Source organism: Mustela lutreola, chromosome 18 (genome assembly GCF_030435805.1).
Source record: "Mustela lutreola isolate mMusLut2 chromosome 18, mMusLut2.pri, whole genome shotgun sequence".
In the NCBI taxonomy this organism is placed as follows: Eukaryota; Metazoa; Chordata; class Mammalia; order Carnivora; family Mustelidae; genus Mustela; species Mustela lutreola.
In genome coordinates, this window is record NC_081307.1 from 12,915,396 (window position 1) to 12,931,396 (window position 16,001).

A 16,001-nucleotide genomic window follows, 5' to 3' on the forward strand; every position below is an offset into this window, starting at 1 on the left:
ATGCCTTACCACAAGATTATTGTACAGTCTTTTTTTTTTTTTCTTAACTGAGTAATCCGATAGAATGATAGTTTTCTTGAACAAAAAGGGGCGCTGATAACAAACCTCAGTCCACCCTCTTCTCTAATCCTGTAAGCCTCACTGTCCCTCCTTCCTAGTGACTCTTGTTTACCTGCCTCTGTAAACCCCAGCTTTTCTCCCTCTTCTTTGAGACAGTCTTTATTAGTGAATGGTCTCCCTAGTGTGATAAACAGCCTGAATAAAACCATCTCCTAATCATCTAGTGCCTTTTGCCTTTCACAGGGCTACAGTCCTTAAATTAAGTGAACTTGACAAATTAATAAATGCAACAAGCAATGCAAGTTTAAAAAAAAAAAAAACGAACAGATGACAAGATGATTTATTTTGTGATGACTTTCATGGAAATGACCCTCAAAGAAAGATTTGAAGGTGAGGAAGTTTAGCCTATTGACAGCAGCCCCAAGAAAACCAAAACACTCCTCCACCCTCAGATCAGAAATAGACTGAAACAAGGAAGTTATTACTTAATTTCCAATATCAAATCAGATATTTTTGAAAATAGCTGAAATAGTAGCCTTCAATGCAAGTCCTCTAACTGTAGGAGCTGGAATTTTTGATAGAAGTTGATTAATCTCCAAAGGGCTAATAGCCAAGAAGGATGCATAGCAGACCCTGTATGTCAGGAACCACAGAGAAAGGACTTTCGAGTAATGATCAAAGAGCAGTTTCCTACCTCCAAGGTACAGAGGTTCATCCAAAGTAGGAAGGAAGAATCAGGGGGTCAGGAATAATTGATTGGTACCTTAGAATGAATCCACAGTTAAAGATGGATTATATAAACATTGGTAGAATTCCTAGGTCCTAGGAGAGAAAACGCATAGTCTGGCCTGTGAAGGTGTAGCCTGAGGAACTAAAGGCCTCAAAGAGCTTCGATTCCAGTGGAAGCTGAGGGAGGTATCTGGGAATCAGAGGACTGATGTGAACACCCCCGTTTGGGGATAAAAATCAGTGGTGTTAAGAATTCCTTACCCGGCAAAGAGGAGCACCAGAGTGATAATTATCTTTTCTCTTGGGTTGAGGTAATGCAGAATGTCCTCTGAGGTCCAGGCCAGGGTCTCAGATAACTACAGCAGATGTGGCAGGACCTGAAATGGATTACCAGAACCGCATGAGACACAATACACCTCAGTGATGGTCAAAGAAGACAGCGTGTAGCAGGTGGGCCACACAGCACTCCTCTGATCCCAGGCCAGTAAGTCAGAAAAAGTCACCCATCTTGATATTCACATAACGTCTAAAACTAGAAGTGAAATAATGACTTTGAATAGATATGATGAAGTTTTTGCCTACCTAATGGAAATCAGTACTTACAAGCTACATTAAGTTCAGTTTAAAAAAAAAAAATCACATTTTTGCACACCTGCATCTATGAATGTAAAATGTCATTACCTACTGTGAATTATAGATGAGTGAAACTAGCCAAGAAACAGTAAAGAGAGATTGTATTCGATTGAAATAAGATTGATCACAGAATGAGAATGACTATCAGAGCTTTCTGGAACCTGATCTCAGGCAAAGGTCAAGGACGAAAGAATCGGATTTAGAAAAACAGCATGATACAAGGTTCATAGAACTCTTCTCTAGGATAAGAAGCATAGAAGAAAAAGATGGCAGATTCTCTACACCTGAGTAGAGAATATTTCTTTTTCTCTGACTCTAGGATCACCAGGCAAGCCTCTGCACATAATGTGCCTTCCTTGGTAGATGATCTAACTAAAAGGGTTATTCTAAGTGTAGGGTTGGCATTTCCCCATATATTGTATCCCAACAATCTGGACATCTGGACAACTGTAGTTCTATAGATATGTAGGGAAAATGTGACCAAATATTTGAAATTCAGTATAATCCTTCAACATCCAGTCTGTCCAGTTACTAGACTCACACAGATAAGAGATCACAGATCTTTGGCCAAATACTCCTCCCTCTGTACATAAAAAAAAAAGAGTAATCTGGCTTACAGACTGTCCCCCTGGATTCTTGGTTTTCATGAATTAGTTTACTAAAACCAACCATCCTTAGATTTGGAAGATAGGTTGGTTTGGTTTTGTTTTAGACTATCTGAAACACACATACACTCCCAGTGCCCTATGTACAATGATGGCTTCACCTTGGGCTTCTCGTGTTCTCTGAACCTTGATCTATGTATTATACCTAGTCTCAGAAAAATCCTTCACACTGAAATGAAACTGCTAACAGTTGGAAATGTATATCTCTTAGAGAAGGAGCAGCTCTTCACAACATCAAAATCTGAACCTGAGTAAAGAAATGCTCAATGACAGAGCAGGCTGCTTGCAAGTGGATGAGAGAAATATCTGCAGACTACAATGCTTACCGGACCCGCCTAAAATCATACTACCTAATTGGTAACCTCATCTATGTATAACTTGGCTCTGATGGGACCAACAAACATTTGTCTGGTTAGGTATCAAATTTAAGCTTTTGGGGAATGAAGATGAAAGGGTAGTACATTTGATGGCAGTTTGGAAATACATACCATAAGGTATATTACATAGTCAAGTGATATTCATGATCCCTTTCAAAACAGAAACAGAACTTTAAGGAACAGCTCTTTATGCAAAAAGCAGGACATATTTGAAGGAACATAGGTTGAAGGCAGATAACCTAATTGTAGCATGTTTTCTGATGGTGCGTCTAAAAATCTGTTCATAGACTCCACATGAGTCAAGTTTCTCAATGCATCTTCCCAACATAAAATTCTGTTCCTGAGTTTTCTTGCCTAATGATGGCTTAGCTACAAGTATAGAAACTTCTGTGAGAATATTGTTGGGAACAACTTAAATTTCATTGAAAGAGGAAAACAATCTCACTGCTTCATCAACAATTCCGGCGACATAAGACAATACAGCAACAACCGTGGTCCTTTCCCAATGGGACAAACACAAGCAGACCAAGTCACTACACAGTCTCCTGGCAGGAGCTCTCACGGATCAGGGAGACAGGCCCATCCTCTGATCAGAACATGATGCTAGCCCCTGCGTCACTTTGCTCTGAGCCTTCTGCCCATCTTCTTTCTCTCTTTAAATTACTTCGGGAGCCCTGTTCCATTAAAGTACACTCAATCTGAGCAACCTCTGACAAAGATGTATAGGCCCCTCATGCAGGCTAATAATTTAACATCCCAAGCAGGCTAATCCACTTGCCCCTTCAAACCTGTACTCTTGGATCATTTGTTCACATTTAATTGGAGGAGAGGTTGAGAGTAGCCTGGGGGAAGGACAGAGGAGGACTCCAGTAGCAGGCCGCTGTGCTCAGACTCTCTCCCTTGTTCTGCACAGTCATTTCTGGCCCCAGACACTTACGCACACCCTCACCCAAACAAAAGTCCCTATACCTTGCTCTGGGCTGACCCTTCCTAGTAAGAGCCTAAATGAACACCTATGTTTCTGAACCATGACCCTAGTGGGGGTCTCACTCCCTTTTCCTAAAAGGTGTTTTTCCCCCCAGTAATATTTTATTTATTTATTTTAATTTGTCAAAGAGAGAGAGAACAAGCAGGCAGAGTGGCAGGCGGAGGCATAGAGAGAAGCAGGCTCCCCGCTGAGCAAGAAGTCTGATGCAGGACTCAATCCCAGGATCCCAGAATCACAACCTGAGCCAAAGGCAGCAGCCTAACCAACTAAGCCACCCAGGCATCCCTCCTAAAAGGTTTTTGAACTTCTTAGAAAAGTAGTTATCATCTAGCTTCTACAATTTTTCTATATGAGGTAAAGGCTCTGCTACTTCCTAGCTGTGTGACTTTGGACAACTATTTAATCTCTCTGTGCCTCAGTTTCCAAATCTGTAAAACAGGAATAATAATACTAACTACATCATAGGGTTCCTGTGAGATTTAGAGAAGTTAACACACTTAATACACTTAGAACAGTGCCAGCACAGACTGAGCTGCAAACGAGCATTTGCTATTATTAGTAGACTATGAAGACGAATTTGGATCATTACAATTTTCCCAATCTCCTCTCATTTTCAGAAACATTCAGTCTCTCCAGGAATGTCTGCTGCTCCACACAGATTGGCATTTTGGACATCTGCTTGGGGGGCCCAGTCCTTGATCGGCCTCCAAGTCCGTGATAGATAACCATGCCAAAGTGTGATACAAGAAATAAGTAGTTAATTAAATTAAACAGAAGTTGTTCTGTCTTCTCAAAGCATGGAACACTCAGATGGATATACAAAGCCTTTCACGGGTACAGGAAGTGTCGGGACAAAATCATTGGTGACAGCAGCGCGAGGTGGACGTCAAAGGCTGGGGGTGTTAAAACATACCCAGCATCTGAAGGAAATACAATCACTGTCTTGAAGAGATATCTGCACGTGTGTGTTCACTGCAATATTATTCACAGTAACCAACACATGGAAACAACCTGAGTGCCTACCAACAGATGAACGGACAAAGAAAGTAGGGTATAGATACATGCGGAATGTCATTCACCCATTAGAAAAGGAAGGAAATCTTGCCATATGCAACAACATGGATGGACCTTAAGGATATTTCTAAGTAAAATAAGTCAGACAGAGAAAGACAAATAGTGTATTATCTCACTTAAATGTGGACTCTCAAAAAAAAAGCTCAACTCAGGAACTAACAGTAGGATGGTGGTTGCCGGGGGCGGAGAGGTAAGGGAGAGATGTTGGTCAAAGGGTCTATGACTCCAATGATAAGTTCTGGGGATTATGTACAGTGTGTGACTATAGTAAATAGTATTGTATTATATACTTGAAAAATGCAGATATTAAATGTTTTTACTACAAAGAAATGGTAGCTATGTGGTGGATGATAAATGATGGATGTGTTAACTAGCCTTAGTATGGTAATCATTGCATAATATATATGTATATCAAATTACCACCTGTACTCCTTAAACTTACACAATGTTATCTGTCATCTTTATGTCAATAAACTGGGTGGGAGAGATGAAAATAGACCCAAACCTACATATTCGAATACTGACTTAACACACGTAATGCTTAAGAAGCTGTATACTTTTTTCATTGATGCTATATTTGAAAACATTTTTGGAAATATGGAAATTTTCAGAAAGTCAAATTAGAAGGCACACATGAAAATAAATCATCTTTTTATTTTTTACTCCAGCTTCTGTTGGGAAGGGGTTTTCTCCCATTGCACTTGCTAGATGTGATCTGGAAGTTTTTTGGCTATTTCTGAAAAGAAACTTATAAATCAAAATTTCTTTTTTTCTACCACTGAGGCTGTCCAAATCTCAGTTCTGAAAGTGGCAGCAACATTTGAATAAGGTATTTAACTTATATTTTAGAAAGTTATATAGAACTCCTATAATTTTTACTAAGAAAATAAACTGCATTACTTTGTATTCATTTTATTGATCTTGTGTATTATTAAACCACTGCATTTTCTAGGTAAATCAAATTCAAGGACTCATGATCCCGCCCCCAAAAATGAATAAAATGAAATTAGCCATGTATTTATTCCACAACAGCAGTCTAAGTTTTAATGAGAATATTTGTGAAGTAATTCTGGGTTCTTACTCTGTGAATGCAAATCGTTGGTATTTAAGTCAGCAAATAAAACAGCGGCGGGTGACAGAGACAGGCAAGGTAAAGGGTCTAAACAGGTGCTTAACGGAAGGGTTTGAAGAGCTATTTCTGTTCTCTGCCTTGTAGCTACTACATTATCCTGCACACCACATTCCTTGACAGGAGCGGAAATGTACTGCTCTGGGAATGCCGACTGCATTACGGTGAAGTCATTTGTGACCGCTAAGTGGCTTGGATCCTAGCAGGACTGAGAGATATCAGAATTGCATTGGCCCATGCATTTCCACCAGAGATTCTGCTCAGTGGACTCTTACGTATTTATCATCACAGCTTCACCCCTGAAGAGGTACTGGTACTCAGCTAGGTTTGCCTTCAAATTCCAATCGGCGTGGGTTTGCGGAAACACAACAAGCAGGGCACATATATGGAGTGGCAGGCCTTAGGAAAATTACAAGGAAAATCCACAACTTGGCACGCCTGATTCCAAGCCTGTCTGGAAAGTGTCAAGAGCGTGCAGGAACCTTCAGATTGTGGCACAAGCACCTAGTTGACCTTTGGAATGGTAAAACACTAGCTAGAAAGGATGAAACAGCACAAAGCCCATACCTGGTTAATTTTAGACACGGAACATAAGAAGTGCCATCAACCAGTTCTAGCAGTGAAATTATATTAGCTCTTTATTTTATAAAGAAAAAAGTTTTTAATAGAAAAATCCTTAAACATAAAGCCTCATTTTGCAAGATTAATATAGCCTCTGTAAAGCTCTTTCTTGCTGGAAAATTAGGAAGACTTAACAGAGTATAGGAGAATGCTAGCCTTCCTCGCTCAGTTAACAACGGCTTTTCCACACTTAACCATCATAGCACTGGAGAGACAAAGTAAATTAATACAGCCCTTGAAGCACTTACTGTTCCCAAAGAGACAGATAAATAACAACCCCCACATGGAGGGGCTACACACATCAGGAAGAACATCCTCTAGGTTTGAGGACAACCAACTATGCAGGGGAGTTAAACTTCATAAACGAATTTACGAGATGGCTTAATGGCTGAGAATTCACTATAAAGAATTAGGGGAAGAAGAGTCTAGAACAGCTTTCTCTGGGATTGGAAGCACAGAAGCACTTGGCATATTGGGAGGTGTTATAAGTTGAACTGTATCCCCCCCTAAATTTATATGTTGAAGTCCTAACCTCAGTACCACGGAAAGTGACCGTAACTGAAAAGAGGGTCATTGCAGATGTAATTAGCTGATTTAGGATGAGATTATACTGGAGCAGGGTACACATTCTATAGTGGGGAAATTTGGACAGAACAATCACACTGGGGAACACTGTGGGGATGAAGACAGGTTTCAGGGAGATGCAGCAGAAGCGAAGGCACACCCAGGATTGCCAGCAACCACAGAAGCTTGAGGAGTGGACTGGGTCAGATTCTCTCTCACGGCCCTCAGGGTTGTGACCCCGTTGCTAGCACCTGGGCCTCAGACTTCCAGCCTGCAGAACTGTGAGACAATACGTTTCTGCTTTTTGTTGCCTGGTTTGTGGTACTTTTTTAAAGACAACATCAGGAAACGAACACAGGGGGGATGATAAGAAGCTTGGTTTGGTTGATTGTGTGGGTACGAAGTAGAAAAGAAGGACCATAAGGGAATGAAGGTGGAAAGGAGACTAGGCCCTTATTCAGAATCTTTTTTGTCAAAATGAACAAGTCCATCTCAGATTTGTTGATAAAAGGGAACAGCGATTTTTAATGAAAGGATAAAACTCTGGGGGAGGTAAGAAGCTGGAGGCTGTTAGGTGGCAGAAACCATAATAAAGAGTCCTTAACCCAGAGTTCAGGGACTCAGATGAAACATTAGAGACTGTGAAACCCTTGCAATTTCAGGTAAAATTTTGTGTAGTCATGAATCATTACAGACTATTAGTTAAGTGCACACTTTTTGAAGTCAGGCACCAAGTCCAAATCCCCATCCAAACACATACTAGTTCAAGGCCATCATCAAACTATTTCTCTTCCCTAAGGCTCTGTTTCCTCAACCGAAAAAGGGGGGACAACCTCATACTATATGTTGCTAATGAGACTACAATGGTATACTCTACATAAAGTACTTAGTACAATGACATAGAGTAAGTGCTCTTTCATAAATGTCTCCTATTATTGTTTAGTTATTTTCATTCTCTACGGACAGGTGATGCCTTAATGTTGAATCCATAGAGACAACTGTCACATTAAGGTTTTGATGCTCTCAAAGCCCACCTTTTAATGAAGAGTATGGCAAACAAAGTTAAGCCTTCGAATTCTAGATCCATATTAAAATTGGCTTAAATAGGTAAAATAAATGATGTTTCTTTATTATGAACACACTGCTTATCTCAGTGAGTGGACTATTTTAAAACTCAGCATTAATAATAATTCTACCGAACTGATAGTTACCAGAGGGGACAGGAGTGGGAGGGAAGGATGAAATAGGTGACGGGGTTTTAAGGACAGCACTTGTTATAATGAGCACCAAGTGATTAAAAAAAAAAAAGAATATCCTGAAATAATTCAGTAAAAAAAACAAAATAATAATAATAATTCTAACTCCAGTGGAGATAAATAAAGAATATAATTAAGTTCTGGTTAATTGGGCAAAGTTCTTTAAATCTTTGGGGCTAAAGTAACCAACAAAACCTGTCTGAGAAACTGTCATACATGTTAAATCGGTACACAAGTACATGTGTGAATGCTTGCATCCACAATATGGCTATGGCCAATTCAACATTATGAGGTATAGTTGATTGACCACTGAGATACAAGTCTTGACAAATCCATTTCAAAAGAATGACCGACAGCAGCTAACATTCAAATTCACACTAACTAGATTGCAATGGATTTATGTTCCAATACTTTACATTTCGTACAATTTTAAAGTAGCTTTAAATTGGAGATGAGTGGAAGTTGTGTTATATAATATTTTAATTCCAAACTGTAGTTCTGATTACATCATAAACATTTAGGGCATCTGTTAATGAGGTTATGTCCTCTCCATCTTTTTAAGACAAAGGCCTTATATTCCTAGTTGTGGAAGAGAGAAAAACCTACTATTTCTCTAATTGAGTACCTGGCCCAAGATCATATGCTCACTGGAATCAGATTTAAGCCAGTCTGACACAAAGCTTTTATCTATGACATCTAACTGGCTTTCCAACTCTGTATTAGTAACGCGAAGATAAGAACAAAGAGGAGGAGGATTAATACTTCCTGAGTACCTACTAAGTACTAGACATTTTGGCATGGATTATCTCATTTTATTATCACTTATTATCTCCATTTTTCAAAATTTACCATTTAATATGGGATAGAGCCAGGGTGACCATCCAAGTTTTCTGACTCCAAGTTCACTGTTCTTTCCACTGCACAACAGAAGATTGCCTTCTCAACTTCCCCCAGAATATCCGAGCTTAGTTTTCTCTCTTCTGACATAATCTTGTAAATTGTACTTTACTGTCTTAGATTGGGTTTCTCAGATATAGACCTCATATCAAGAATTTGAGTGCACAGTTTCTTTGAGAGGTATATCTTGGCAGGATCCTTAGGGAAGTGGGGAAGTAAAACCAATAAAGGGCATGTTGATGAGCAAATTACCACTGGGGGAAACTGGGATCCAATCCATGGGAGTTTTGGGGTGACTAAGTGGAGCACATTTGAGTTGGGATGAGTTAGCAGGGTTATCTACCTACTTACCCTCCCCTAGTTAATAGCCGAAAGTTGTTCCTGAAAGTCTTACTCCCTGGCTCTTAATAGTTGGGTGGTACCAGAAAGCCTCAGGCAGGAAGCTGAAGATGCTTGCCTTCTGAAGTCCTGGGGAATAGTAAGCTCCCCAAAAATATGGGGGTGTGGTGCAAAGATGCGCAGTGTTTGCTACAACTATTGTCTTCATTTTGTAAATATGGCAGCTGAAGATCACAGAAGCTAAGTGTCTTGTCTATCTTACACAAGGATTATGAATGGGCTAACAGCGGGCTCTGCTAGACGCTATCACTTATCCCAAGTGAATGAGTTTCTAATGGTGAGAAGGGACAAATGTACACTCTAGAGTGTTTCCCTATTAACAGTCTCTTTTTCCAGTGAGTTCAGTTATTTTTACCTCCTTATACTATTTTCCTTTCAGTTATTAGCTTTCAGTTTATCAGCTCTCTCTAAGTTCTGAAACAGTCAAGGTGGTCTCCTCTCTGCCTTCTTACGCTATCACTCCCCACCCCAGACCCATTTTAACTTAGTCACCGCTGTAAAGACTGTATCTCCAAATGAGGTCACATTCTGAAGTACTGCAGGTTATAACATCAATATATAAACTCAACCCAGAACAGTACTTACAGGAAGAAGTAAATTAGACCCAGAGAACTGATCATTTATTTTTGGTTTTTAGGGTTAGTAATCTTGGGTTTTGGCATTTAAAATAATTGTCATATTTTTAAAAATTTGACAGTTTGAAATTCTGAAAGATTAGTCTTACAAGTAAAATGTAAGACATAAAACTGAGTTGTTGATTTTAGACTTGGAATTTTAAGTTGAACAGTATGAGTTTTTGGCTAAGTTTGTAAATAATATTAGAACATTTTTAAAGAACTTAGATTCTCTATATTTTTAAAGTTTAATTAAATAGAATTACATTACAACATCAAAGTATATGAGAAAATTTTGCTTGCTGAACATTTATTTAAAATATATAAAAATAGAATCTATTATTTTACATTTATAAATGAAGTTTAAAACATTTTAGGAGAGTTTAGCCAAGTTTGTAAATGGGACAGAATATTTAGGAGAATGTAAAAGTCATTCCCATCAAATTTTCTTGGAAGTGATTGTTAAATGTTACTACATTTATAACTACAATAATACTATTTTTAGGTCAAACTTGAAAGCTTAAGGGAAAACTAAGTTTTTCAATTTTTTACTTTAATAAATTGAATATTAATATTTTTAAAGCAGCCACCAATAGCATTTCTTGTGCATCAATCTGCCCTCAAGAATGCAAAAATCCCACTTCAGGTCTAAGACTCTCATGTGAAAAAGAGCTACATTTTTAACTTAAAACTACATTTTTAACTAAAAACTACATTTTTCTCTTATTACAAAAGCAACACATACCTATTATGGAAACGTTTGAAACCTCTGAGAACATTCTCAAAGATGTGAAGACAGGGGCACCTGGGTGGCTCAGTGGGTTAAAGCCTCTGCCTTCAGCTCAGGTCATGATCCCAGGGTCCTGGGATGGAGCCCCACATCGGACTCTCTGCTCAGCAGGGAGCCTGCTTCCTCCTCCCTCTCTGTCTGCCTCTCTGCCTACTTGTGATCTCTGTCTGTCAAATAAATAAATAAAAAATCTTAAAAAAAAAAAAAAGATGTGAAGACATTAATGAAAAGATAATAAAACAAAAATTATATAATTCAAGAGATCATTACAGTCACCATCCTCGTAGGCAGCATCTGCCGATGTCAGCGTTGTCAGTGTGTGGTTTCCAGGCCAGGGCAGCAGCGGCACCTGGGAATGAGTTGCGAGACCAGCACTCTTACCTCCCTCCACCCTCCAGACCTGAGTAGGTTTCTGGGAGAGGGGCCCAGCAGTCTGGTTAGAACAGTCCTTCCAGATGATTCTGTTGTAGGCTAAACTTTGGGAGCCACTGACACATAACCGTAATTGTTTCCACAGCATAAATACCTAGGAGTGCTCATGTTTGCTCAAAGGATTTTTTTGTGTTTTGGTTTATTGTTATTATTATTATTTTCACTAAACCTTATGCTTTATTTAGATTGCATCTGTTCTTCCAATAAAGCCCTTTTCTACTCCAGGATCCAGTACAAGATCCAATATTACGTTTAGTCATCATGTCTGCTTTGTCTCCTCAGTTCTGAGACATTTAGGCTTTTGTTGTTTTACAAGACCTTGGTATTTTTTTTTTTAAGATTTTATTTATTTATTTGACAGAGAGAGAGAGACAGTGAGAGAGGGAACACAAGCATGGAGAATGAGAGAGGAAGAAGCAGACTCCCTGCTGAGCAGGGAGCCCATGTGGGACTGAATCCCAGGACCCTGGGATCATGACCTGAGCAGAAGGCAGAAGCTTAATGACTGAGTCACCCAAGAGCCCCCTAGTCCTTGGTATTTTTGAAGGGTATTTGTGAAATATTTTGTTGAATGTCCCTCATTTGGGGTTTCCTCATGATTATTAGATTGGGGAACAATACCAGAGAGGTGAGGTACCCTTCTCATTGCATCCTATCAGAGGATATGTGATATCATCATGATTTATTACTGGTGATGTTAACCTTGACCACTTGGTTAAAGGTGTCTGCCAGATGTCTCCACTGTAAAGTTACTATTTTTCCTTTTTTGCAAGCAAATCACACAGTCCAGTCAAGCACTCAAGGGAAGGGACATTAAGCTCTACCTCTCAAAGGAGATAGTATCTCCATAAATTCTTTGGAGTTGTTCTGTAAGAAAGATTTCCTCTCTGCCATTGATTGATTGATTGACTGATTGATTTACGTCAGTATGGATTCATGGACATTTGTTTTATTCTTTGGGTTATAATTCAATACAACATTTATTTATTTCTCCCTCATAGTATTCTAGCTTTGGCCAACTCTTTCAGAGTGGCTTCTCTGTTTTTCCAGCTTTACGGAGGTATAATTCACCGGTGAAATTGTAATATATTTAACATGTACCACATGATGATTTGATATGCATATCCATAATGAAAGGATCCCTACCAAGTTAATGAACACATCTATCAGCTCACATACTAGCTTTTTTGGAGGAAGAGGTAAAGACACTTAAGATTTAATCTTTTAGCAAATTTCAATAATATAATTCAATATTATCAACTATAGTCACAATGCCATAAATTAGATCTTCAGACTTCATTCAACTTATAACTGAAAGTTTACTCTTTTACCAGCCTCTTCCTATTTGCCCCCGGCAACCACCAGTCTACTCTCCGTTTCTATGAATTTGACTTTTTTTCCCCCCTAGATTCTACATGTAAGTGATACCATGGAGTATTTTTCTTTCTCTGTCTGGCTCCTGTTTTTTGTTTATCCCTCCTTCCTTCTCGTACTACAAAGTGTCCCAGAGTTCTTATTTGGTATTTTCCATACCCAGCCTCTATAATCAATCATTTCTCTTGATTCCTTTAACTGGAGGATTGTATTCAGTAACCAAGGTCTGGGGACAGGATGTGTTTGTTGCCACCTACTAGGGTATTACTAATCTTAAACCTTCTCATAGGCAGAGCTAGGAAATACTTATACTTTTAAGGATTCCAATATATATTGCAAAATTGTTCTCTTTTTTTCTAGCTTACATCATACCACTAATGTATGATAGAGCAAGTTTTCCTCAATGTTTTTAGAAAAGGATCATTATGATTTATTCTATTAAAACTTTATCAATTCAATAAGTTTCAAAAAATGGTATATCCATGCAGTTTTTATTTCTGGGTTAATTAAATATTTTCCACATATCCACTAGACATTTTACTTTTTCCATTCATAAATTTTCTCTGTGGCATTTGCTCATTCATTATGCTACTACTGGTCATTTACTAACTATGGTAAAAGAAACCGTTTAAACTTAATGCTATTCAGATTTTAAGGTAAGAGAAAATGAACATACTAATAGCCATGTCTAACAAAACTCATGACTTAATTATATTTAGAGAACGAAAGAAAAGCTATTTAGTTATCATTTTGACCTGAAGCTTACCTGGAGAGACAATTGTTGGAACAAATTCCAGAGCAGAATAAAATATTGAGACATCTCAGGTTGACCTCCCATTGCACTGGTAGCTGACAGCAATCACTAACATCCTATGAGTTTCTATGAAGTATGGACTGATTAAAAGTTCTTCTGTGCTCTTGTAGAAAAAGTCATGATTTAGTTGTGTTGTGGCCTGATTTATAAGGATTGGCAAGCTGCACGAACTCTTTCTTCTGAACTTACATGGGGCCCATGAATTTTGCTGTACCTGCAAAGGAATATTAAGATGGAATTTGAAGTTTAGAAGTGTGGTACGGAAGATTATAATCAGGACATTTCATTTATATTATAGTTGCTTTAGGATAAGATTTTCAAGAGTGGTTATATAATTTAACATGGGCTTGGGGAAAAGAAGATAATGGGCATTTGAGGTACAAGACTAGGTCTGTTGCCTTGAATAGTATCATAAGGCCCTCAAACCCTCAAACACCTGGCAATACCTTCCCTCTCGTTTACCTCATCCACCATTCTTTGCTCCAGTCAAACAGAGGTAATTGCTATCCTTTGACCTTGCCGGGGAAACACAAGGACATTTGCATACATTGTTTTCTCTGGGTAGACCATTCTTTCTCCACATATCCACATGGCTCCCACCATCTGCTCTTACAAGTCTACTCAGTTGTTACCTTCTCAATAAGAACACCCTGACCGTGGTGTTACAATGACAATCCCTCACTCTTAAATCTCTTTATTAAGATAATGCTAGCAGCTATAACGGGTAAAATCACAATGCTCAATGGTTTACAACAATGGAAGTTTTTTTTCACTCGAATTCCAAATAGTAGATTGATGGGACAGATGGTGGCTCTTTCCAACACAGTCATTCAGGGACTCATGCTGATGGAGGCTCTGCTATCACTAGCATGTCAGTTCTAAGCATGTCCCAGAATCAGTAAAGAAAGAAAAAGATAGTGAAGGCAAGAGACTTTGATATGTCAAGAGAACTCACTCAGCATCATTCTACCCCCACTTCATTGGCCCAAACTTAGTTACACGATTATATGTAAAACTAAGAGAGACTGAGAGATGTGATCTAGCTATGTGCACAGGAGGAAAAGCAAAAAGGTTTAACAACTAAACAGTCTCTTCCACATACATAGTAGGCACTTATTAAATATTTGTTTGCAGACTGGATAAACAAACACATTAATTCTGTGGGTAATCCATTCATGTTAAGAGGGGTGTGAGGGTTTCAATGAATGATAAACACGATGTCTGATGGTTTCAAGGGTTTTGTATTTAAGTGGGGACATATGTGCTCATTTAAAAAATTATCATGCAAAGCAATAGATAAGGAACAAATAGCAGTTATAAACAGGACTTCAGGAACTCAGAGGAAGGACCCAGCTCTGAGTACTGAAATGGTCATGAAAATTTTTGAAGGAGGTAGGACTCTCTCAATTTGGGTCTTTAAAGAAGGGTTAGGATTTTAGTAAGTGGAGAAAAAAGGGAAAAATAAATCAGATGGGAGAACACGAAGAACAAGGATGAAGACACAGGAAAACTTGGGGTAGGCCTACTTATGTATTTCAGATGGGGAAGTGTATCAATCAAGATAGGCTACATTATCTTATAGTAAAACATCATGGACATCTCAAAGCTTTAGCACAACAAAGGTTTGCTTCTAGCTCATTTTACATGTCACTGAAAGTCAGCTGGGACCTCCATTCTATTCTCCAGTGTGTGCTTGGGGGCCCAGGTTGATAGATTAGTTGCTATGGAGAACACTGTCAGTAATTGTGGCTAAAGAAAACACAGAGCTCTGGAGGAAGGTCTTACCTTACCAGTTAAACTCTTCTACTTGAAAGTGACGTATGTCACTTCCACTTAAACTCACCAGCTAGAAATAATTCATATGACATATTCCCAAATGGGAAGAATTTGAATAACTGGTGAACAACACTGAAGACCATCAGAAAGGGCAGTGGAGAATGAAGTTAGACTAAAGGTACCGGCATTGTCTTCAGTCTGTACCAGCAGCACACCTGGAAATTAATTCAAACTGCAAAATCCTGGCAGACTCCGAAACTCGCCTCTTCACCCAGACCCGCTTTTAAATTCTCTGTGTGTGGGCCTGCTCGCGGCAAGTCTCCACTCGGATATTTATGGTTGCTTTATTTATCAATTTATTATTCAACACACATTTGAGCCCCCATCAGGCTAGGTGCTGGGGACACGGAGGTGAATAAAGTAGTGATGTTCGGTGGCTTGACTGAATGTGATAAGCTGCAGAAATGGCAAAAACAGAACTGATAACACACACACACATCCAAGAATCATCAGAGGCATGGTCTCATTACTTACCTGCGCATGGTGGCCACAGGAGGTGAAACGTCGTCTGTCAGGCATGGAAGTGCCTTACGTACTCCTTCCACCTTCGCTGGGGCTCTGAGCACGATGCTAGGCACACAACTGCAGCAGTTCCCTCTTACCTGCGGTTTTGATTTTGCTCTCAGAGGTTTCAGTTACCCACAGTCACCTGTGGTCCCAGAGCAGTGGCTCCTCCTTCTGACCAATCAGAAGTCAGAGAACGTGGGCGGTCGCCTAATGCTACGTCACAGCGCGCACGTCACAATGCC

At 39.2% G+C, this 16,001-nt stretch overlaps 1 long non-coding RNA gene across 1 annotated transcript; it reads right to left on the bottom strand.

Annotated features, from left to right (window-relative positions):
• Window positions 1-1,059: 1,059 nt before the first annotated feature.
• LOC131820331 (uncharacterized) lies at window positions 1,060-15,910 on the bottom strand. Its single transcript, XR_009349587.1, has 3 exons — window positions 15,727-15,910; window positions 13,369-13,630; window positions 1,060-1,166 (listed from the first exon to the last, which is right to left on the bottom strand). It is a non-coding gene; the product is annotated as an uncharacterized LOC131820331 (long non-coding RNA).
• Window positions 15,911-16,001: the final 91 nt, after the last annotated feature.